The following is a 25,318-nucleotide window of genomic DNA, read 5'->3' as shown; positions in this document are numbered from 1 at the left end:
AACCAACCCCGTCACTGCCACATAATGCCAGTCCTGCACTCCCTTCACTGGCTACCTATAGAGTGGAGGGTCCTATTCAAGATCGGCCTACTGACATTTAAATCCCTGAATAATCTGGGCCCGGATACATGAAAGCTATGTTGCAGCTGCATAGCAAATCCCCGCATTCTCAGATCCACAGGTTCTAATAAACTAGTCATACCCAGAGTTCACTTGGAAACTTTTGGTCCCAGAGCCTTCTGTCATGCTGCCCCTACGTTTTGGAACTCCTTACCTCAACAGATCAGGACAGCTCCATCCCTGGACGTGTTTAAATCCAGACTGAAAACCCACCTGTTCAGTTTGGCATTTGCAGAAATATAACTTTTGTTGTGTGAATACTTCATCCTACTACCAATTACTGAATCTGAGAGAGCCTAAGCGCTTTGAGTCCTATGGGAGAAAAGCACTATAGAAATGTTATTGTATTGTATATATATTGTTAATCCTCAACATACAAACAAAACACCTACAGGGTGAGGTAACACAAATTAAAACTGCTGGGTGTGTCCAATAAAATAGCAAACTTCAAATGATAAAATACAGGCTTGCTCAACTCCGAATTCAGGAGATAGCCGGATAGTTGTGTCCGGATATCTCCCAGTAAAGCTGTGCGGGGGGGTCAATCTTACCTGTATGATGTCTTCTTCGGTCTGTCCCTGGCGCCTTCCACGATGCGGTCCATGCGGCGGTCCCGTGACTTCAAACACTTGCTCCTTCCGGGTTGAAGGAGGAAGTGTTTGGAGTCACGTATCGTGGGAGGCGCCAGGGACGGACCGAAGAAGACGTCATACAGGTAAGATTGATACCCCCCCGCACAGCTTTACTGGGAGATATCCGGATACAACTATCCGGGTATCTCCCGAATTCGGAGTTGAGCTAGCCTGATAAAATATTTGTAAAACTGAGAGTAAGGCCGGTTTCACACTGTAAACTAGCGTCAGCAGCAGGGCCGGGCCGAGGCAGAGGCTGGAGAGGCTCCAGCCTCAGGGCGCAGTGTAGGAGGGGTCGCACAATTCATTCAGCTGTCATTCCCAATTGTGTTTGAAGCAGAAAGAAATAAGAAAAGGGGATACATGACAGTGACTGCAAGCCAGGTAACTAGATATTAAGGTGGGGAGGTTGGGGGACTAGGGCACCTATTAGTCTAATAGCAATCAGTGTGTGAAGGCTGGGGTGGGAGGGATGGAGGGGTGCACTTTGCTGTCTCAGCCTTGGGTGCTGAAGGACCTTGTCCCGCCTCTGGTCAGCAGTGTACTGCGGTGGGCCCGCTGCATCACCATAAATAGATCTTCAGGGAATACCGAGTTACTACGAGTAGTAGTAGTAGAAGACAAAAACACAGGGGTCCGGGAGCCCAATCTGGTGTAGCACGTTAATATGTACGAAATTAATTTCGCAAAAGCAGTAAGTATTATACTCACAAGAGTGGGTTGCTGATAGAGGCAACCACTATTTTTCACTGGTGGGGAAATACCGTCCCCACTCGGCCTTTGATCCCTGAAAGGGAATACGAGGTATTCCCTTTCAGGCATCCGGCCAAACAGGAAGTGATGCGCGCTTGCCGTCACCTTCTGTTTTTATAAACGGAAGTGCACAGAAGTGTATTGTAAAAATACGCTTCCAAGCATTCACACCGCATTGCCGCCACCATCATGTTTAAAAAGACATGCGTTGCCATAGACTTACATGAAAGCAGATCAATGCAGGTACACACAATAACGTAGCCTCCCGCCGTAATAGATGAATATCTGCATCCTTAAGCAGGAACTGAACTTCTGCGGGACCTAGATATACCATCTGTAACCACATAAGTGGTTAATGTAGAAACTCCAATGAGTTCTGGGTCACCATGAGCTTGCTGGTTAGTCTGTACCTCTCAGTGTTACAAGCCCTACTGCATAGAGCCAAATTAATCCATGCCATGCACTGATGAGGATCAAATAATCCGAAACAGTCTGCATGCATGTTGGATTATTATGGCTCTGTACAAATTAACAAGATGACACATCATTGCATTCCAGCGGTTCTGGAAGTGTGTTTAGGTTTTAAGGGTACAATGGTTAATTTGCATATATTCAGCAGTGATGCCCGGGAGACAGCTCAAGCTCACTCCAACCTGAGTTATCGCAAATTCTTTTTGTTTTAAGAAAGCAAACTTTTGTTTTTGTAGAAAATGCGAAAGTGAATTTTTTTTTTTTACATTTGTGTCAAATGTGAACGGCAAATAGTCCAACTTTGCCAGGGACGTTTGGGCTATCTCTACCAGCTACCGGCTCTACCTCCCTGTGGCTGGGAGTATTCTATGCATGCTCAGTATGTGAAAATCGCTACTGCGCATGTGCAGAGCTCTCCCGGCAGCATGATCAGGGAATTAGTGATGGACACAAAATTGAAAAATGTATCTTAATATTTTAAATGTTTTAATAACCAGGGCAAATAGGCAAATAAAAAGTGTGGGTTTTAATTACGGTAGCATGTATTATTTTAAAAATATAATGGCCAAAAACATTTTTTTTTCATATTTTTCCTGTTAAAATGCATTTGGAATAAAATAATTCTTATCAAAATATACCACCCAAAGAAAGCCTAAGAGCGCAAGCTAATTAAGAGTGGAGCAAGTGTGCTGCAAGGTGGAATATATCTACCATCCAGGCCCCATCCCCGGAGTTCTGTACAATATACATACACCCTCAATGAGCAACAAATACATTCAGCAATTTGTTAAATATTGTATGGACTTATGAACTATATGATATAAAAATGATCGATGAAAAAAATTTAAGTGATTAATAAATATTTGATAAATGAATAAGTGTAACAGAATAAATTGTGTAGAAAAGATATATTAAAAGATCAGTTAATAAATTAATTGTAAATGGATACATCAGATTAATTTAGAGAGCTATTTTAGTCAAAAAACAAAAAACGTAATAGTAAATGATTAGGAAGGTATAGAGGTGGAGGGGGGTACGCACCAATATTACACATACATCTTTTTAAGTTTAAAAATATATTCAAACTTTATTGATACAACATATATAGACATTAAAAACACCTCTAAGCCCTCAGAGTCTGCCCATACCGCTCACATACCCCACCCACACAACACACACTCAAACACACATGCCCAACAATTCAGATAAGCCTGTTGAAATATATTGCAACACAGATCAAAGTAATAATAGTAAACAAATGAGATACTCCGGCTCCGTTAGTGGAAATAGTTATCTGACTTCATAGTCCACATATATAATCAGATCAAAGGATGCATCCAAAAGTTTGGTAAGGCATAAAAAAAACGTACTTATCCTGTGCCAATGATGTCTGTACGAGTCCCTCTGGAAAGCAGCGATAACTCCCGCAAAGATGCCAGTTGTTGGCAGTCATCTTCTGCGCATGCGTGGCCCCAAGCTGTGTGCACCCTGATCATATTGCCAGGAGAGCTCTGCGCATGCGCAATAGTGATTTTCACATACTGCGCATGCGCAGAATGCTCCCGGCCGCAGGGAGGCACGTGGCTGGAAGAGATGGCCTGAACAGTTCCTGGTAAACTTGGGTTGTTTGCCGTTCGCATTTGAGACAAATCACAAAAAATCATGTTCACATTTTCTACATTAACCACTTATGTGGTTACAGATGATATATCTATGTCCCGCAGAACTTCAGTTCCTGTGTAATGAATAGCGGAGATGCCGCCGCGCGGGCAAGCGGCAGGGCGGCTGTCTCTGCATTCAAGCCGGCGGCCTTTTCCGCACAGCAACATGTCTCTGGTTCGCCTGGTCCTTCTAGTGCACACAGATGGAGAGCTACGCGCGCGCCGCCAGGCGACAGGACCTTTATGCCAGCAGAAGGGGAGTCAGCTGATCGGGCCGATCAGCTGATCCCAGCTGGACTCTGGATTGGCTGAGTGGCTGGGGCGACGCTGTGGAGTGCTGTAGTATATATAGGACTTGCTTGTCAGTTGTTTGTTGTCTGCCGTTGCGAATACTCACGTGTGAGCACTCAGACCTCAGTCAGATCTTACAGTGTGTTAAAACCAGTTGGAACTGGGAATTCACACTTAGCCAGATTCCGCTTTAGGAGCTACTGTGTTATTGTACTGTGTTATACTTCAGACTAGTTCCCGGGTGTTGAGACCAAGGACCTCACACCTAAATCTAGGAGATTACTGTGTTATTACTGTTATACTTCAGACTAGTTCCCGGGTGTTGAGACCAAGAACCTCACACCTAAGTCTAGGAGATTACTGTGTTATTACTTTTATACTTCAGACTAGTTCCTGGGTGTTGAGACCAAGGACCTCACACCTAAGACTAGGAGATTACCATGTTACTACTGTTATACTTCAGACTAGTTCCCAGGTGTTGAGACCAAGGACCTCACACCTCAGACTAGGATTGTGCTATATTGATACCTGTTATGATCCCTGGCCTTGCTGACCTCTCTCCTGCTTACTGATTCGGTACCTTGCCTATCTGTCTACCCGTTGCCAACCTTGCCTGTACCCGGATACCGTATCAGTCTTCTGTCTCTGTACTTTATCTGCTCGTGTGTTGCCGACCTGGCGTGTATGACCCTTCTGGCTGTCACTTGTTCCTTGGGTGAACAGCCTCTCTGTACTCCTTGTGACACCAACTCTATAGGTGTCCATTAGCTGTAAAGGCTGCCTGCTCCTCAGGAAGTCCCCTTACAGTCCTGTCAGGGGACTTTACCTATAGGAGTCCACTGGCTGCAGTACAGTCTGATTCCTAGCCCCTCAGGGAATCCTTGGCTGCCGTACAGTCTGATTCCTGAGCCATCAGGGAATCCCTGGCTGCAGTACAGTCTCCATCTCCTCCTCTTAAGGAGATTAGTGTCTACACAGTCAGAGGCCACCTGCACCTCAGGTGTCCACTGGCTGCAGCGCAGTCCAATTCCCTGCTCTTCAGGGAATCCTTGGCTGCAGTAGTGTCTGTATCTCCCGCTCCTCGGGAGATAACCTTTCTTACTGTTGCACCAAACACTCACATTACATAAGGTGTCCTGTGTCAAGCTATACTTGTATTATTGGTGATTCTGCAGATCACCATATAATCAGGTATAACATCTGTATTATTGGTGATACTGCAGATCATCAATAATCAGATACACTCTGTGTGCTGACACCAATCGTTACATCCTGCTTACGGATGCAGATATTCATCTGTTGCGGTGGGGACCACCACTCGCTCCCGCACGGGTATTCATCGACGCCTGTTATGAGGGAAATGAATGAGAATACAGATACCATTCATTAATCTAAGTCCCATCAATGAGATGCCACGATCATTGTAACTACCGGAGTAACACATCCATGCATTACTTCCTGTTCGCATAGTCATAGTATGCTAACAGGAAATAATGCTTGAGGACATCTTGTGGGCAAATAGTAAAATTACACCTACATTCATTTATTTTACTAAAGACCCATATATACATTTTAAATGAACCCCTTAACTCCCACCCTCTCCCATAGTTACCTAAATAAATGATATGTACAGTGGTTTGCAAAAGTATTCGGCCCCCTTGTAGTTTTCCACATTTTGTCATATTACTGCCACAAACATGAATCAATTTTATTGGAATTCCACGTGAAAGATCAATACAAAGTGGTGTACACGTGAGAAGTGGAAATAAAATCATACATGATTCCAAACATTTTTTTTAAAATAACTGCAAAGTGGGGTGTGCGTAATTATTTGTAATTTTCCGTCACACATAGCGTTTTGCATTTTTGCCAAAAAGTTCCATTTTGGTCTCATCTGATTAGAGCACCTTCTTCCACATGTTTGCTGTGTCCCCCACATGGCTTGTGGCAAACTGCAAACGGGACTCTTATGCTTTTCTGTTAACAATGGCTTTCTTCTTGCCACTCTTCCATAAAGGCCAACTTTGTACAGTGCATGACTAATAGTTGTCCTATGGACAGATTCCCCCACCTGAGCTGTAGATCTCTGCAGCTCGTCCAGAGTCACCATGGGCCTCTTGTCTCAATTTCTGATCAGCGCTCTCCTTGTTCGCCCTGTAAGTTTAGGTGGATGGCCTTGTCTTGGTAGGCTTACAGTTGTGCCTTGCTCCTTCCATTTCTGAATGATCGCTTGAACAGTGCTCCGTGGGATGTTCAAGGCTTTGGAAATATCTTTGTAACCTAAGCCTGCTTTAAATTTCTCAATAACTTTATCCCTGACCTGTCTGGTGTGTTCTTTGGACTTCATGGTGTTGTTGCTCCTAATAGTCTCTTAGACAGCCTTTGAGGCCATCACAGAGCAGCTGTATTTGTACTGACATTAGATTACACACAGGTGCACTCTATTTAGTCATTAGTAGGGAATCGGGATGCTCAACTTCGGATTCGGGTGAACACCCGGATAGTTGATATCCGGATTTTCACCCTGGTAAGTACAATCACCTGTGCGGGCTTGGCAGGGGGGGTCAATCTTACCTCTCTGACGTCTTCTTCGTTCCGTCCCTCGGCGCCTCCCACCATTCACTCCAATCCGGCGTCACGTGATTATACACTTCCTCCTTCAACCCGGAAGGAGGAAGTGTTTGTACTCATGTAACGCCAGATTGGTGCGCATCATGGGAGGCGCCGAGGGACGGAACGAAGAAGACGTCAGAGAGGTAAGATTGACCCCCCCCACCCAGCCCGCACAGGTGATTGTAATTACCAGGGTGAAAATCCAGATAGCAACTATCCGGGTGTTCACCCGAATCCGAAGTTGAGCATCCCTGGTCATTAGCACTCATTAGGCAATGTCTATGGGCAGTTTAACTGACTGTACTCAGACCAAAGGGGGCTGAATAATTACGCACACCCCACTTTGCAGTTATTTATTTGTAAAAAATGTTTGGAATCGTATGATTTTTTTTCCACTTCTCACGTGTACACCACTTTGTATTGGTCTTTCACGTGGAATTCCAATAAAATTGATTCATGTTTGCGGTAGTAATATGACAAAAATGTGGAAAACTTCAAGGGGGCCGAATACTTTCGCCAGCCATTGTTTATAAAAAAAAAATAGATAAATAGTTACCTGAAGGACTGAACTTTTTTTAATATGTATGTCAAAAGGGTATATTGATATTTATGAAATGATGGGCTTAATTAGTGATGGACGCACAATTGAAAAAATGCACCTTTATTTTCAAATAAAATTTTTGCACCATACATTGTACTATGGAAATATTGTAATTATTTGAATAACCGGGACAAATGGGCAAATTAAATGTGTGGGTTTTAATTATGGTAGCATGTATTATTTTAAAAACATAATTGCCAAACATGGAGTAATAATGAATTTTTAAAAATGTTTTCTTATTTTTTCCGTTAGAATGCATTTAGAATAAAATAATTATTAGCAAAATGTACCACCCAAAGAAAGCCTAATTGGTGGTGAAAAAAACAAGATATAGATTGTTTCATTGTGATAAGTAGTAATAAAGTTATAGGTGAATTAATGGAAGGAGGGCTGAAAGGTGAAAATTGCTCTGGTACAGAGGGGGAAAAACCCCTCAAAAAGACCTTATAGTTTTGGAGAAAATCGATTTTAAAGTTCTTGTGCGGAGTGTGGGAAATGAGTTAATGGCCTAACTTTAACGGTTACCGTATTTTTCGGAATATATGACGCACTTTTTCTCCCCCAAAAATAGGAAGAAAAAGTGCCTGTGTCTTATATTCCAAAGGCAGGGAATCCCCGACTTCAGAACCGCCTGCCGATGCCAACCGCCTATCCGCCGCATTGTCGGGGACTCCCTGCCTTGTCCCCCTGTGTGGTCTGCCGGTCCGCTCCCCTGGTAACAAAAACTGCAGAGCAACTCACCTTTCTATGGATTCCAGCGCTGTGTGGTCCTCCGCCTCTAGCATGTCAGCTACACCTGTAAATGAAAAGTTAGCACAGAGACACTCACCTACACGGTGGCAGCCGCGGCGGTGGCAGCACGATCTACAGACATCTCTCCCGGGAGGCTTCCCCTAGTGACGGCTCCTGCTAATGACTCATTGAGTCATGGGGAATGACTCATTGAATCATTAACAGGAGCCGTCACTAGGGGAAGCCTCCCGGGAGAGATGTCTGCAGATCGTGCTGCCACCGCCGCGGCTGCCACCGTGTAGGTGAGCAGACATCTCGGCCTCCCGGGACCGAGATGTCTGCAGATCGTGCCGCCGCCGCTGAGTAGGTGAGCCTCTCTGCGCTAACTTTTCATTTACAGGTGTAGCTGACATGCTGGAGGCGGAGGACCACACAGCAGACTACACCGCGCTGGAATCCATAGAAAGGTGAGTTGCTCTGCAGTTATTGTTACCGGGGGAGAGCTCGACATGGGGGGGGGGGGCAGAGGACAGGGTGGGGACTGGGGGGGCACACACATGGACATGCACAGGAGAGGGCACACACAGGAGGACAGGAGGAGGACACAGGGACTGGAGGACCACACAGGGGGGGGGGGGGGTGAAGGGGACACAGAGACTGGAGGACCACACAGGGGGGGTGAAGGGGACACAGAAACACACACAAGGGGGGCAGGAGGGGACACAGACACACACAGGGGGACAGGAGTGGACACAAGGGGCCTGGAGGACCACAAAGAGGGGCTGGAGGAGACACACAGGACATGAGGGGACACATGGGGCAAGAGGATCACACAAGGTGGCAGGAAGGGATGCCACACACAGGGGGACAGAAAGGGACACATAGTGGACACAAGAGGACAATGGGGAGAACATGTACTGTACAATACGCTCCTGGAATATGGACGCTCCAGGTTTAGTATATACTGTATACATTTTTTTTCCCTAGATTTTTGCCCTCTAAACCTAGGTGCGTCTTATATTCCAGAGCGTCTTATATTCCGAAAAATACGATAATAACAAAGCCCCCGAATGTGCTAGAAACATAGTTTTGGAGAAAACCAATTTTAAATCTATACTTAGTATAGCTAGAGTTGGCGGTGGGGAGCAGCGTCTATTGCGGTGGGTGCACAGAGATCTTCAAGATCATTAGAGGATATTGGCGATTTGGCATGGGACATTCCAAGGATTTTGGCATGGGAACATTTTTTTTTTGCTTTGCTATTAACTGCTAAAGTCGACAGCTGATGCTTGCGATAAATTCTCGTTCACAAAATGTTGATGTTAGCTACATCGCTGGTGGCTGGCCAGCTTTGGGGGGGGGTCGCTGCTGCTTGCCGGAGGGATTTGGATGGACATCGTGGGCACAAGATGACTTGGGGGCTGCAAAAAGTTCCAGGTAAATTAACTTTTTTTAGGCTTGGGACCACCTAGCGGCACTTTTCTAAGCATTTGTCATTTCAAAAGCTCTTGCTAATGCAATGCTATTGGGGATTTTTTTTTAAAATAACATCCCTCTAGTGGGATCACATCCATAGCATTATATTAGCAAGAGCATTTCAAGTCACAAGTTCTTAGAAAAGCGCTGCTAGTGGGTTCCAGGCCTTAATGTGTATATTTATTATAATGCTATTGTTTTTATATTTTGTTATTTACTTCCTACTAGTGAATTCATAAACCATAATATCAACCAGTGCAACCAGTGATGCCTCTGTCAGTCACAGCATCCAGTACTATGGCCGATGCAGGACCAGATTTGGTCATCCAGTATCCTGGTGTAAAGTCTGTTACCATGTGATGGGGATCTGTTCATCCGCAGAAGATATCAGCACACCAGTTTAGCAGGAAATAGCACGCTTTATTGTGCTCAGCTTTCACAGGATACCAACAATTGTTTCAGGGGCCTCACAGGGTCCCCCTTTATGAAAATGTGTAGTTCTTGTTGGTGGCAAGTGATAGACAATATATACACAGATAATCTCCAGTACCCCACCCCAAAAGTGACCAACTATGGACATCATCAGCCCAATTACAATGGTAAACAAACCACTATACATGTCCATAATGCTCATCACAACCAATAGCAGCTCCATAACTGTCAGCAGTACACTGAGTGTTACTGTATACGTGGGTCCTTACCCATTCCAAGATGTCCCCATGATGCTATTAGGCTGAAAAATGGGTAATTGGCTAAAGCCCTTCAAAAATAAAGCTTCGCCAGGAGCCGTTATGCACAGACTGACAGCCCCGGCTTGGGAACCGAGGGAATCTCATTCGGAATTGCCACTGGCAATTGCATGGCAGCATGGTGAACAGCGCACTGTGCATGCTGCCTCCCTGTAACATGGCGATGTGCCATTAGTAGTAACCCAAACGGTCACTGTTGTCATGGTTAGTGACGTCTGTGGGGCTGGTTCTCGTTAACGTGCAGCAGGGAGTTACTCGAATGGCCGCCATAGTCATGGTAATGCAAGACGCCACCCGCTCGTGACATGTGTGGGGCCGAGCAAGGCTGTTACAAGTTGCGTCTATGGCTTCTATTGCTATGGTAACACTAGACACCGCAGGTCTGTTGTAAGGTTGGCTGGGAGGCAAATTCACAGCATCATCCCTTGGTAATTAAATTTACACATCCTACTAATATAATAAATGGGAAAGTTCAGATGTTTGGATGTTTGTTACTCGATCACGCAAAATGGCTGAATGGATTTGAATTAAATTTGGCACACACATAGTACATTACCTGGAATAAAGTATAGGATACTTTTTATTCCCATAACCAAAAAGAGACAAATACAAATTTCACTGGAAAATGTAAACTGCAGCCTTTCTTACACTGTTACACTGGAGGGGTGTTTAGCTTCTAAGGGTACAATGGTTAATTTGCATATATTCAGCAGTGATGCACTGGGACATCACTCAATGCAGTGATGCACATCTCAAGCTCACTCCAACCTGAATTATTGCAAATTCTTTCTGTTTTAAGAAAGCAAACTTTTGTTTTTCTTAACATCTTAGTAAGGGGGCTTTTAGGACCATTGTAGTCCCTTACACACTCCAATGAGTTCTGGGTCACCATGAGCTTGCTGGTTAGTCTGTACCTCTCGGTGTTACAAGCCCTACTGCATAGAGCCAAATTAATCTATGCCATGCACTGATGAAGATCAAACAATCCAAAACAGTCTGTATGCATGTTGGATTATTATGGCTCTGTACAAATTAACAAGCTGACACATCATTGCATTCCAGTGGTTCTGGAGGTGTGTTTAGCTTCTAAGGGTAACAATGGTTAATTTGCATATATTCAGCAGTGATGCACTGGGAGACATCTCAAGCTCACTCCAACCTCAATTATTGCAAATTCTTTCTGTTTTAAGAAAGCAAACTTTTGTTTTTCTTACACTGTTCATGGTATGGTTCTCAAACTTTGCACAGTTGGTCGTTGGGTGACTAGGATTATTATTCAGAAAAGTGGTTGGAGCCTATAAAAGCCAATCAAAATTCACCTATTGATTTTCAAGGGGAATATTTACATTTCTGCCATTCTTGCACTGTTAATGGCACAAGCCTCAAACCTGGTATAGTTGATCATTGGGTGACTGGGGTTCAATTTCAGAAAGGGGGTGGAGCCACAAATAGCCAATCAGATTTGTTTCATTCCAATGCAAATTATTGTTGCCAAACACCGCAAAGCTCACAAACTTGGTAATTGAGTAATTGATTAATCGTGTGTTAGGGTTAGGAAAGTTGGCACAGCCAACAGCAGCCAAATACATAAGCGGGCAACGCTGGGTCATCAGTAGGTGGAGACAAATACAAATTTCACTGAGAAAATGTAAACTGCAGCAATTCTTACACTATTAATGGTAGGGTTCTCAAACTTTACACAGTTGGTCACTGGGTGACTGAGATTAATATATTCAGAAAAGTGGGTGGAGCCTACAAAAGCCAATCAAAATCCACCTATTAATTTTTAAGGGGAATATTTAATTGATGCCATTCTTGCACTGTTAATCACCTGTACCTGGTACAGTTGGCCATTGGGTGATAGGGGTTCAAATTCAGAAAAGGGGTGGAGCCACATCCAATCAGACTTATTTTATTTCAATGCAAATTATTGATGCCAAAGACCGCAAAGCTCACAAACTTGGTCATTAAGTAATTTTGTGTTAGGGTTAAAAAAAAAGAGCCAGCATCAGCCAAATACATACCTGGGCAATGCCGAGTCTTCAGTGGGCGGAGACAAACACAAATTTCACTGGGAAAACATAAACTGCAGCCATTCTTACACTATTAATTGTAGGGTTCTAAAACTTTGCACAATTGGTCACTGGGTGACTGGGATTAATATTCAGAAAAGTGGGTGGAGCCTACAAAAACCAATCACAATTCACCTATTGATTTTCAAGGCAAATATTTAATTGATGCCATTTTTGTACTGTTAAAGTGGACCCAAACTAAAAATACAAGATTTCAAAAATAAAATCTATTTTCTAAATTAGAATAATAAATAGCAGCCTTTTTTCAGCTGCATGATGACAAATATAAAATATTTTACATTTATTGGAGAAACCCCTCCCTTCCTTTCATATTGCCGGCAAAAAATCCGGCAGACTGGTGGAGTAGATGGTGTCCAGCAAAGGAGGAATTGCTAATGGCTGCCCCCAGTATAACCCTAGTTTTGCAAAGAGGAGGGTGAAAAGCATGCACTGAAATGATCATAGGTTTGAAGGAGTGTTTATTTATCTTTGTATGTGTCAGAGTGGTGCAACTAAATATTTTGAATTAAAAAAAATGTTTGGTTTGGGTCCGCTTTAATGGCACAAGCCTTAAACCTGGTACAGTTGATCATTGGGTGACTGGGGTTAAATATTTAGAAAAGGGGTGGGGACACAAACAGCGAATCAGATGTGTTTCATTTCAATTAAAATTATTCATGCCAAAGACCACAAATCTCACAAACTTGGTCATTGACTATTGACAATTGTGTGTTAGGGTTAGAAAAAGTGGCCACAGCCAAGAGCAGCCAAATACATACCTGGGAAACATTAGGACATCAGTGGGTGGAGAAAAATACAAATTTCACTGCCAGAATGTAAACTGCAGCCATTCTCTTACAGTGTCTGTCAATGGCAGGGTTCTTAACCACTTTAGGACCGTGGGCTTTACCCCCCTTAAGGACCGGCCACTTTTTTTCCATTCAGACCACTGCAGCTTTCACGGTTTATTGCTCGCTCATACAACCTACCACCTAAATGAATTTTGGCTCCTTTTCTTGTCACTAATAAAGCTTTCTTTTGGTGCTATTTGATTGCTCCTGCGATGTTTACTTTTTATTATATTCATCAAAAAAGACATGAATTTTGGCAAAAAAATGATTTTTTTAACTTTCTCTGCTGACATTTTTCAAATAAAGTAAAATTTCTGTATACATGCAGCGCGAAAAATGTGGACAAACATGTTTTTGATAAAAAAAAAACCATTCAGTGTATATTTATTGGTTTGGGTAAAAGTTATAGCGTTTACAAACTATGGTGCAAAAAAGTGAATTTTCCCATTTTCAAGCATCTATGACTTTTCTGACCACCTGACATGTTTCATGAGGGGCTAGAATTCCAGAATAGTATAAATACCCCCCAAATGACCCCATTTTGGAAAGAAGACATCCCAAAGTATTCACTGAGAGGCATAGTGAGTTCATAGAAGATATTAATTTTTGTCACAAGTAAGCGGAAAATGACACTTTGTGACAAAAAAAAAAAAAAAAAAAGTTTCCATTTCTTCTAACTTGCGACAAAAAAGTCTGCCACGGACTCACCATGCCCCTCTCTGAATACCTTGAAGTGTCTACTTTCCAAAATGGGGTCATTTGTGGGGTGTGTTTACTGTCCTCGCATTTTGGGGGGTGCTAATTTGTAAGCACCCCTGTAAAGCCTAAAGGTGCTCATTGGACTTTGGGCCCCTTAGCGCAGTTAGGCTGCAAAAAAGTGCCACACGTGGTATTGCTGTACTCAGGAGAAGTAGTATAATGTGTTTTGGGGTCAGGGCCAGATTTCTGGAAAGGCCACAAAGGCCACGGCCTAGGGCGATAAAATCAGATAAGATAAGAAGGGCGGCATGACTTGGAGAGAGAAGAGGTCATATGTCAAAATTAATCACCTCTTTTGGTCCCACAGCGCAGCCAGCCAGCGCCCTGCTCTGCACTAATAGCTGAATTCCAGAGTTCCCCAATTCCAGCAAGTCTCTCTCTCAATCAACATCTGCTGTCACCTCATCTGATGATCAATTCCTCTTATCATGATCATACAAGTTGATGTGAGAAATACCAGGGATTTACATTACAAAGCAGATAGAACTAAGTTCCGCTGAGTTTTAATGCAGGCATTCAAAGACATCAGTGAACCCTGCTAATTTCTTCACTTTCTCATTTACAGTTGTGACCCAGCAGCTGTAAATTACACTTTCTTATCTCTAGTCTACTTAAATTTATGGCTTTAGGGTTTTTTTCTTCCTAGCCAGCAGTGGTCTCAGTTAACTCTTTCCTGGCTCATTTTCTGTTCCTACCATGTATGAGAGGAATAAAAATGCTGTTTGCTTTACTTTCATTGCTAAACTGTCACTGTCACCTGAGCTGTTACTACCTCTATGCTAGTGTGTATAGTTTGGCATTCTTCTCCTTTCCTGTAGCAGTAAAGCATTGTACCATTTTAGCCACAGCGAAAGCAGAGAGTTTTGAATGAGGATGATACCATTTATTGGCTTAAAAGAAAAAAAGTAATCTTTCTGTGAATAAGCCTTCTTAAGACTTTGTTCCTGTATACTGTCAATATGTTAAAGCAAACCACCATATGTACTTTCAACATTCAAAAGAGATACATAGATTTTTCAAATATAAATAAATATCATTCAGATGCTTTAAAGTGGAGCTGAACTCTTGCACAGGACAGAAGGAAAACATAGAAAAATCTACCTTGTATTTTTTTAGAGAGCCTGTGTAATTCCCCCTCATCTGTGTCTAATCTGACGTTGTAATTTGTTCTCTCCTGTGTCCCCTGACTGCCACAACATCTAAGCTAATTTGAAAGCACAGGATGTTAACAATATGTCTGCTTCCATGAAAGCAGGAAGTAGACACTGCCGATTTATTGCAGGATTTGTATCAGCTGTAACAAAGAAATGTTTTTTTAAAGGTTATGTTATTGTGTATCTTTTGAAGCAGAGAGGAAGTTCTAAGTTCAGGTCCGCTTTAATTACAACCAAACATCTAAAGTGGGTATTGACAGGATGTTTGCTACTTACCTGTTCTCTGTTTCTCTCCATTGAGCTGTCCTGTCACCTGTTTGTGGCTATGACTGCAGCCAGTCGCACAGAGGACAAAGAAGCAGCGCATGCTCTGGCCACTCACGCTCCCTGTCACCTGTTTGTGGCTCTGACTGCAGCCAGTCTCACAGAGGACAAAGAAGCAGCGCATGCTCTGGCCACTCACGCTCCCTGTCACCTGTTTGTGGCTCTGACTGCAGCCAGTCTCACAGAGGACAAAGAAGCAGCGCATGCTCTGGCCACTCACACTCCCTGTCACCTGTTTGTGGCTATGACTGCAGCCAGTCGCACAGAGGACAAAGAAGCAGCGCATGCTCTGGCCACTCACGCTCCCTGTCACCTGTTTGTGGCTCTGACTGCAGCCAGTCTCACAGAGGACAAAGAAGCAGCGCATGCTCTGGCCACTCACACTCCCTGTCACCTGTATGTGGCTATGACTGCAGCCAGTCTCACAGAGGACAAAGAAGCAGCGCATGCTCTGGCCACTCACGCTCCCTGTCACCTGTATGTGGCTATGACTGCAGCCAGTCGCACAGAGGACAAAGAAGCAGCGCATGCTCTGGCCACTCACGCTCCCTGTCACCTGTATGTGGCTATGACTGCAGCCAGTCGCACAGAGGACAAAGAAGCAGCGCATGCTCTGGCCACTTGCGACTTGCGCAAGTTTTCTGCTCCTGCCCAGATGTGCACAGCAACCAACGCCAGTATAGTGTTATGCATTCTTGACAAGTACATATATCAGCGTCATTTCTCAAGTATGCATTCCCAGAACACTATTGGCTGCTGTGCACATTCGGGCAGGAGCACAAATTGCAGGAATTATTGAGCAGGCAGAGCATCCTCTGATTCTTGGCTGAATGGGAGGCAGAGCAGCACAACTGGAATGAGCCCATTCAAACCATTGATCGATAGTCAGTGTTGGTCAGAATGTTTTTTGGTAGTGGTGGTGGTGGCGGGGGGGGGGGGGGGGGGGGGCGGTAGATGACAGCAGGCCTAGGGCACTGGAAAGTACAAATCCGGCCCTGTTTGGGGTGTATTTTTACACATACCGATGCTGGTATTACACACAATTGTCCATTTACAGAGATCTTTCTCCCACTCAGCATGGGTATGTGTACAAATACACCCCAAAACACATTATACTACTTCTCCTGAGTACGGCGATACCACATGTGTGGCACTTTTTTGCACCCTAACTGCGCTAAGGGGCCCAAAGTCCAATGAGTACCTTTAGGATTTCACAGGTCATTTTGAGAAATTTTGTTTCAAGACTACTCCTCACGGTTTAGGGCCCCTAAAATGCCAGGACAGTATAGGAACCCCACAAATGACCCCATTTTAGAAAGAAGACACCTCAAGGTATTCCGTTAGTAGTACGGTGAGTTCATAGAAGATTTTATTTTTTGTCACAAGTTAGCGGAAAATGACACTTTGTGAAAAAAAACAATAAAAATCAATTTCCGCTAACTTGTGACAAAAAATAAAATCTTCTATGAACTCACCGTACTACTAACAGAATACCTTGGGGTGTCTTCTTTCTAAAATGGAGTCATTTGTGGGGTTCCTATACTGTCCTGGCATTTTAGGGGCCCTAAACCGTGAGGAGTAGTCTTGAAACAAAATTTCTCAAAATGACCTGTGAAATCCTAAAGGTACTCATTGGACTTTGGGCCCCTTAGCGCAGTTAGGGTGCAAAAAAGTGCCACACATGTGGTATCACCGTACTCGGGAGAAGTAGTACAATGTGTTTTGGGGTGTATTTTTACACATACCCATGCTGGGTGGGAGAAATAACTCTGTAAATGGACAATTGTGTGTAAAAAAATCAAGATTGTCATTTACAGAGGTATTTCTCCCACCCAGCATGGGTATGTGTAAAAATACACCCCAAAACACATTATACTACTTCTCCCGAGTACGGTGATACCACATGTGTGGCACTTTTTTGCACCCTAACTGCGCTAAGGGGCCCAAAGTCCAATGAGTACCTTTAGGATTTCACAGGTCATTTTTGTTTCAAGACTACTCCTCACGGTTTAGGGCCCCTAAAATGCCAGGGCAGTATAGGAACCCCACTAATGACCCCATTTTAGAAAGAAGACACCCCAAGGTATTCCGTTAGGAGTATGGTGAGTTCATAGAAGTTTTTACTTTTTTGTCACAAGTTAGCGGAAATTGATTTTAATTGTTTTTTTTTCACAAAGTGTCATTTTCCGCTAACTTGTGACAAAAAATAAAATCTTCTATGAACTCTCCATACTCCTAACGGAATACCTTTGGGTGTCTTCTTTCTAGAATAGGGTCATTTGTGGGGTTCCTATACTGCCCTGGCATTTTAGGGGCCCTAAACCGTGAGGAGTAGTCTTGAAACCAAATGTCGCAAAATGACCTGTGAAATCCTAAAGGTACTCATTGAACTTTGGGCCCCTTAGCGTACTTAGGGTGTAAAAAAGTGCCACACATGTGGTACCGCCGTACTCAGGAGAAGTAGTATAATGTGTTTTGGGGTGTATTTTTACACATACCCATGCTAAGTGGGAGAAATATCTCTGTAAAGGACAACTGTTTGATTTTTTTTACACACAATTGTCCATTTACATAGACATTTCTCCCACCCAGCATGGGTATGTGTAAAAATACACGCCAAAACACATTATACTACTTTTCCTGAGTACGGTGGTACCACATGTGTGACACTTTTTTGCAGCCTAGGTGCGCTAAGGGGCCCAACGTCCTATTCACAGGTCATTTTGAGGCATTTGTTTTCTAGACTACTCCTTGCGGTTTAGGGCCCCTAAAATGCCAGGGCAGTATAGGAACCCCACAAGTTACCCCATTTTAGAAAGAAGACACCCCAAGGTATTCCGTTAGGTGTATGGCGAGTTCATAGAAGATTTTATTTTTTGTCACAAGTTAGTGAAAAATTACACTTTGTGAAAAAAAACCAATAAAAATCAATTTCCGCTAACTTTTGACAAAAAATAAAATCTTCTATGAACTTGTCATACACCTAACAGAATACCTTGGGGTGTCTTTTTTTCTAAAATGGGGTCACTTGTGGGGTTCCTATACCGCCCTGGCATTTTACGGGCCCAAAACCGTGAGTAGTCTGGAAACCAAATGTCTCAAAATGACTGTTCAGGGATATAAGCATCTGAAAATTTTGATGACAGGTGGTCTATGAGGGGGCGAATTTTGTGGAACCGGTCATAAGCAGGGTGGCCTTTTAGATGACAGGTTGTATTGGGCCTGATCTGATGGATAGGAGTGCTAGGGGGTGACAGGAGGTGATTGATGGGTGTCTCAGGGGGTGGTTAGAGGGGAAAATAGATGCAATCAATGCACTGGGGAGGTGATTGGAAGGGGGTCTGAGAGGGGATCTGAGGGTTTGGCCGAGTGATCAGGAGCCCACACGGGGCAAATTAGGGCCTGATCTGATGGGTAGGTGTGCTAGGGGGTGACAGGAGGTGATTGATGGGTGTCTCAAGGTGTGATAAGAGGGGGGAATAGATGCAAGCAATGCACTGGCGAGGTGATCAGGGCTGGGGTCTGAGGGCATTCTGAGGGTGTGGGCGGGTGATTGAGTGCCCTAGGGGCAGATAGGGGTCTAATCTGATAGGTAGCAGTGACAGGGGGTGATTGATGGGTAATTAGTGGGTGTTTTGGGTAGAGAACAGATGTAAACACTGCACTTGGGAGGTGATCGGACGTCGGATCTGCAGGCGATCTATTGGTGTGGGTGGGTGATCAGATTGCCCGCAAGGGGCAGGTTAGGGGCTGATTGATGGGTGGCAGTGACAGCGGGTGATTGATGGGTGGCAGTGACAGGGGGTGATTGATGGGTGGCAGTGACAGGGGGTGATTGATGGGTGGCAGTGACAGGTGATTGACAGGTGATTGACAGGTAATCAGTGGGTTATTACAGGGGAGAACAGATGTAAATATTGCACTGGCGAATTGATAAGGGGGGGTCTGAGGGCAATCTGAGCGTTTAGGCGGGTGATTGGGTGCCCGCAAGGGGCAGATTAGGGTCTGATCTGATGGGTAACAGTGACAGGTGGTGATAGGGGGTGATTGATGGGTGATTGATGGGTAATTAGTGGGTGTTTAGAGGAGAGAATAGATGTAAACACTGCGCTTGGGTGGTGATCTGATGTCGGATCTGCGGGCGATCTATTGGTGTGGGTGGGTGATCAGTTTGCCCGCAAGGGGCAGGTTAGGGGCTGATTGATGGGTGGCAGTGACAGGGGGTGATTGATGGGTGGCAGTGACAGGGGGTGATTGATGGGTGATTGACAGGTGATTGACAGGTGATCAGTGGGTTATTACAGGGAAGGACAGATGTAAATAATGCCTTGGCGAATTGATAAGGGGGGGGTCTGAGGGCAATCTGAGCATGTAGGCGGGTGATTGGGTGCCCGCAAGGGGCAGATTAGGGTCTGATCTGATGGGTAATAGTGACAGGTGGTGATAGGGGGTGATTGATGGGTAATTAGTGGGTGTGTAGAGGAGAGAATAGATGTAAACACTGCGCTTGGGTGGTGATCTGATGTCGCATCTGCGGGCGATCTATTGGTGTGGGTAGGTGATCAGATTGTCCGCAAGGGGCAGGTTAGGGGCTGATTGATGGGTGGCAGTGACAGGGGGTGATTGATGGGTGATTGACAGGTGATTGACAGGTGATCAGGGGGGATAGATGCATACAGTACATGGGGGGGGGGTCTGGGTGGGGGGGTCTGGGGAGAATCTGAGGGGTGGGGGGGGTGATCAGGAGGGAGCAGGGGGCAGGGGGGGGGATAAAAAAAATAGCGTTGACAGATAGTGACAGGGAGTGATTGATGGGTGATTAGGGGGGTGATTGGGTGCAAACAGGGGTCTGGGGGGTGGGCAGGGGGGGTCTGATGGGTGCTGTGGGCGATCTGGGGCAGGGGGGGGGGAATCAGTGTGCTTGGTGCAGACTAGGGTGGCTGCAGCCTGCCCTGGTGGTCCCTCGGACACTGGGACCACCAGGGCAGGAGGCAGCCTGTATAATACACTTTGTAAACATTACAAAGTGTATTATACACTTTGTATGCGGCGATCGTCAGGTTAACATCCCGCCGGCGCTTCCGTATGGCCGGCGGGATGTTGCGGCGGGTGAGCGAAGCCAGGCGGTGGCGGAGGATCGCGTCATGGATGACGCGATCGCTCCACCCATGCCCCTACAAGGACCGCCGCCATTTGTCAATACGGCGGTCCTTGCTGGGTCCACTTCCCGGCCGCCAATTGTCAATACGGTGGTCGGGAAGTGGTTAAAGAGAAACTCCAACCTAGAATTGAACTTTATCCCAATCAGTTGCTGATACCCCCTTTTACATGAGAAATATAATGCTTTTCACAAACAGATCATCAGGGGGCGCTGTATGACTGATTTTGTGCTGAAACCCCTCCCACAAGAAGCTCTGAGTACCGCGGTACTCTGGGCAAACTGACACAATGTAACAATGTTCACAGACAGGAATTAGCTGTTTACAGCTGTCTCTAACAGCCAAAACAGCTAGGAGCAGCTACATAACCTGCCCACAGTAAAAATGTCACCATGTAATAAATGTCAGAATGTAAATCGGGGAGAGGAAAGATTTTACAATGAGCAAACACTGACTAAATCATTTATACATAATTATGGTAAAAAATGAAGCACTTTTTTTTACTACATTATTTTCACTGGAGTTCCTCTTTAACCTTTGCACAGTTGGTCACTGGGTGACTGGGATTGATATTCAGAAAAGTAGGTGGAGCCTACAAAAGCTAATCAAAATTCACCTATTGATTTTCAAAGGAGTGGTGCCACAGCCAATTAGATTTATTTCATTTCAATGCCAATTATTGATGCCAAAGACCGCAAAGCTCCCAAACTAGGTCATCATTGAGTAATTGTGTGTTAGGATTAGAAAAAGTGGACAGAGCTAACACTAGCCAATTACATACCCGGGCAACGCCGAGCGACCAGCTAGTATCTAATAAATATGAGGGAGGAAGGAGCTGGCCAACACTGCCTCAGTCCCAGGGTGCAAAGGTGCGAGGGGGCCTCTCTTTGGCAGCGCATCCCACTGCTATGGCAACGAGATGCAACATGTGCACACCTTATTGAGTGGAATATGATGCAACTTAGGGACAGGAAGTCCTCCCTCTGCAGATGGCCGAGAATAGAAACAAAGAGAGGCAAATTTAAGCATAAGGTTACAAGTCAGGGTGTCACCAAATGATAAAAACAGATAACATAACAAAATAAACAAACATGAATTAAGTGAGCTATTCCTGTGGATGAAAATAAATTAGGAAGGCAGAAAGAACAATATATTACACAGGTCAATTTCATTCTGTCATTCTCTGATGAAGCATGTCAAGGGATAAATGCGATAAAGGCCTCTCGGTTGTAAAGTCCCCAATTCATGGATGCAGAAGGCCTCCCTCTGGACAAGTTTTTGTCTCTATTTCCCCCTCTCTTAAGTTAGCCAACCGGCTCAATAACCATTCCTCTGAGTGACCAGGCTAGGTTGTCATTCATGGCTCTGCAGCTTTAACTATGTGCTGCAGAGCCATACGAGGTAGCACACATACCGATCCCCCTCCCCCCCCCCTTTTCTGCCCACCAACAGAGATTTCTGTTGGTGTTGGCTCTGATCACTGCTTTTTTTTTTTTTTTTTTTATAATTACTGTATATACTGATTCATTTTTTTATAAAAATGAGTATTTTTTTTATTTATTTATGTTTACCCCCCCCCCCCCTCCCACTCCCGACAGCCAATCAGAGCGATCGGTTTTCATAGACATCAGCCTATGAAAGCCATTTTGCTCTCCCAGGGGAAGCCAATCGTCACGGCTGTCCCCAGTACAGCACTGCTGTAGATCGCGGTGCTGTACAATGTAAATAGATGGCGGTTTCACGGTCTAACAGTCTGTTACTGTTGCAGTGCCTTTGTTGTTGTTCTTTTAATTGATTGGGCATGGGGGGGGGGGGGGGAGTAAGTCTAAAATGTTCCATTTCCTGAATTAAATCAATGTGGGCTATCCAGTAGTCTTTTTAGCTTAGGCGGTGAGGGAGGTGTCCAGCACCATGGTATCAGAGACCTGGCAGTGTTTATATGTGTAATAATAATAATAATAATAATAATAATAATAATAGGGTGCATCATGGAGGCATTTTTGTAAGATTTTAATGACAGGGGGTTGGAGGGGAGGAGATACGTCTCAATTTTAAATGGTACTAATATGCCTGAAATCTTCTTGGCCCAGTAATGGGTATCTTTCCAAAAGGGTATAATCTTCGGACATGTCCACCAGATATGCTCAAAAGTCCCAACAGCCTTACACATCTCCAGCAAATTTTGGGGCAAGAGGAAAAGATGGCATGAAGTTTGTCAGGAGTCCTGTACCAGCTGGTGGGGGCCTTGTAGCCTGTCTCCTGAATAAGAGTATTTACCAAACTCTTTTGTGTAAGGAGAAAGATGTTTTATCAGTCCAAAGGCTGCTCAGCAGTATCACACGCTTTCTCCCAGGCCTTAAAGTGACCCTGAGATGGGGCCACATGAAGAAATTTTACATACCTGGGGCTTCCTCCAGCCCCCTCCTGCCTGATCAATCCCATGGCATCCTCTTCTCACTTCCCGTTCTTCCACAATTGGTCCCAGAAAATCCTCTGGTCCTGGGCCAACTGCGCATGTGCGGCCCAGCCACGCACATTCTCCCGCTGCATCCACATCACCTTGAGTGTTCTGCTCCTGCGCAGTACTACTGCACAAATGCAGAACAATCCCAGCGACGGGAACAAGACGGGAGCGCGCCTGGCTGGACTGCGCATGTGCCGACTGGCCCTTATTGACAGATTTTTCGAGGTCAGTACTGAGCGAACGGGCAGTGAGGAGAGGACGGCGTGGGAGCGATCAGGCCAGAGGGGGCTGGAGGAAGTCCTAGGTACAGGGGCGTTGCTAGGGCCTTTTACCCGGGGCACCAGCCGGGAACCTGTTGCCATGGTGATGTTACCAATGCGAGGGAAGCCGCGGGGAGGAAGCCGGAAGCACATGGAATCTGTACCGGTGGCAATCTGAAGACAGGTGAGTTTTTAACTGGCCACTCCCCCCCGTCGCTCCGCCCAGTGCCCGCTCCTACACTAGGGGAAGCTGCCTATCTAATCTACGCTGGGGGAACCTACCTATCTAATTTAAACTGGAGGAACCTACCTATCTAATCTATACCGGGGGGGGGGACCTACCTATCTAATCTACACTGGGGGAACCTACCTATATAACCTATACTGGAGAAACCTACCTATCTAATCTACACTGGGGGAAGCTACCTATATAACCTACGCTGGGGGAGCCTACCTATCTAATATATACTGGGGGACGCTGCCTATCTAACCTATACTGAGGGAACCTACCTATCTAATCTATACTGAGGGAACCTACCTATCTAATCTACACTTGGGGAAGCTACCTATATAACCTATACTGGAGAAACCTACCTATCTAATCTACACTGGGGGAAGCTACCTATATAACCTACGCTGGGGGAGCCTACCTATATAACCTATGCTGGGGGAGCCTACCTATCTAAACTATGCTGGGGAAACATACCTATCTAACCTACTCTGGGGGAACCTACCTATCTAATCTACGCTGGGGGAACCTACCTATCTAACCTATATTGGGGGAACCTGCCTATCTAACCTACGCTAGGGGAACCTACCCATATAACCTATACTGGGGGAAGCTGCCTATCTAACCTACACTGGGTGAAGCTGCCTATCTAATCTATACTGGGGGACGCTGCCTATCTAACCTATACTGGGGGAACCTACCTATCTAATCTATACTGGAGGAACCTACCTATCTAACCTATACTGAGGGAACCTACCTATCTAATCTACACTGGGGGAACCTACCTATCTAACCTATACTGAGGGAACCTACCTATCTAATTTATACTGGGGGACGCTGCCTATCTATCCTATACTGAGGAAACCTACCTATCTAACCTATACTGAGGGAACCTACCTATCTAATTTATACTGGGGGACGCTGCCTATCTATCCTATACTGAGGGAACCTACCTATCTAATCTATACTGGGGGATGCTGCCTATCTAATCTATGCTGGGGGAACCTACCTATCTAACCTATACTGGGGGAACCTACCTATCTAACCTACACTGGGGGAACCTACCTATATAACCTATACTGGGGGAAGCTGCCTATCTAACCTACACTGGGTGAAGCTACCTATCTAACCTACACTCGGAGAAGCTGCCTATCTAACCTATACTGGGGAAACTTACCTATCTAACCTACACTGGGGGAAGCTGTCTATATAATCTATACTGGGGGAAGCTACCTATCTACAGCCAAGCAAAGCCCCAGGGCCCCAGCCCAGCAAAGCAGAGCCCTCAGCAAAGTAAACCCCCCAGCCTAGCAAAGCCTCCTGGTCCCAGCCCAGCAAAGCATACAGCCAAGCAAAGCCTAGTAAAGCCCCCAGCCCAGCAAAGCCCCCAAAATGCCCCCAGCACATTGCCCAGCAAAGCCCCAGCAAATCACCTAGCAAAGCCAGGCCGGCTCAACATCACCGCCGGCCAGGCCGGCTCAACATCACCGCCAGCCAGGCCAGCACAGCATCACCACCAGCCAGGCCAGCACAGCATCACCACCAGCCAGGCCGGCACAGCATCATCACCAGCCAAGTACAGCGCACAGGCCAGCCAGCCAAAGGCAAGACAGAAGCCAGGTGAGGGGGCTTATATATGTGAAATACTGCCTATTGAATATATTTAAGTTACGCCACTTCTATGTTCAAGTACATTAGGCCCCACCTATGGCCACGCCCACTTTCAACTGCATGACCACGCCCATTTTTCACGCTGCACACTCGTTCCCTCTTGGTGCCCAGGAGTGCCCCAAATCTCCCAGAAACCTAGAAACGCTCCTGCCTAGGTATGTATATTTTTTCATGTGGCCCCGTCTCAGGCACACTTTAAAAAACTTCTGCTCCCTGTCTGAGAGTGCTGGCTTCATCAACTTATAAAATGAGATAGTATGGGGACTGGGGTGCCCT

Source organism: Hyperolius riggenbachi, chromosome 10, assembly GCF_040937935.1.
Source record: "Hyperolius riggenbachi isolate aHypRig1 chromosome 10, aHypRig1.pri, whole genome shotgun sequence".
NCBI classification, from domain to species: Eukaryota; Metazoa; Chordata; class Amphibia; order Anura; family Hyperoliidae; genus Hyperolius; species Hyperolius riggenbachi.
Note: the sequence above shows the minus strand (reverse complement) of the source record.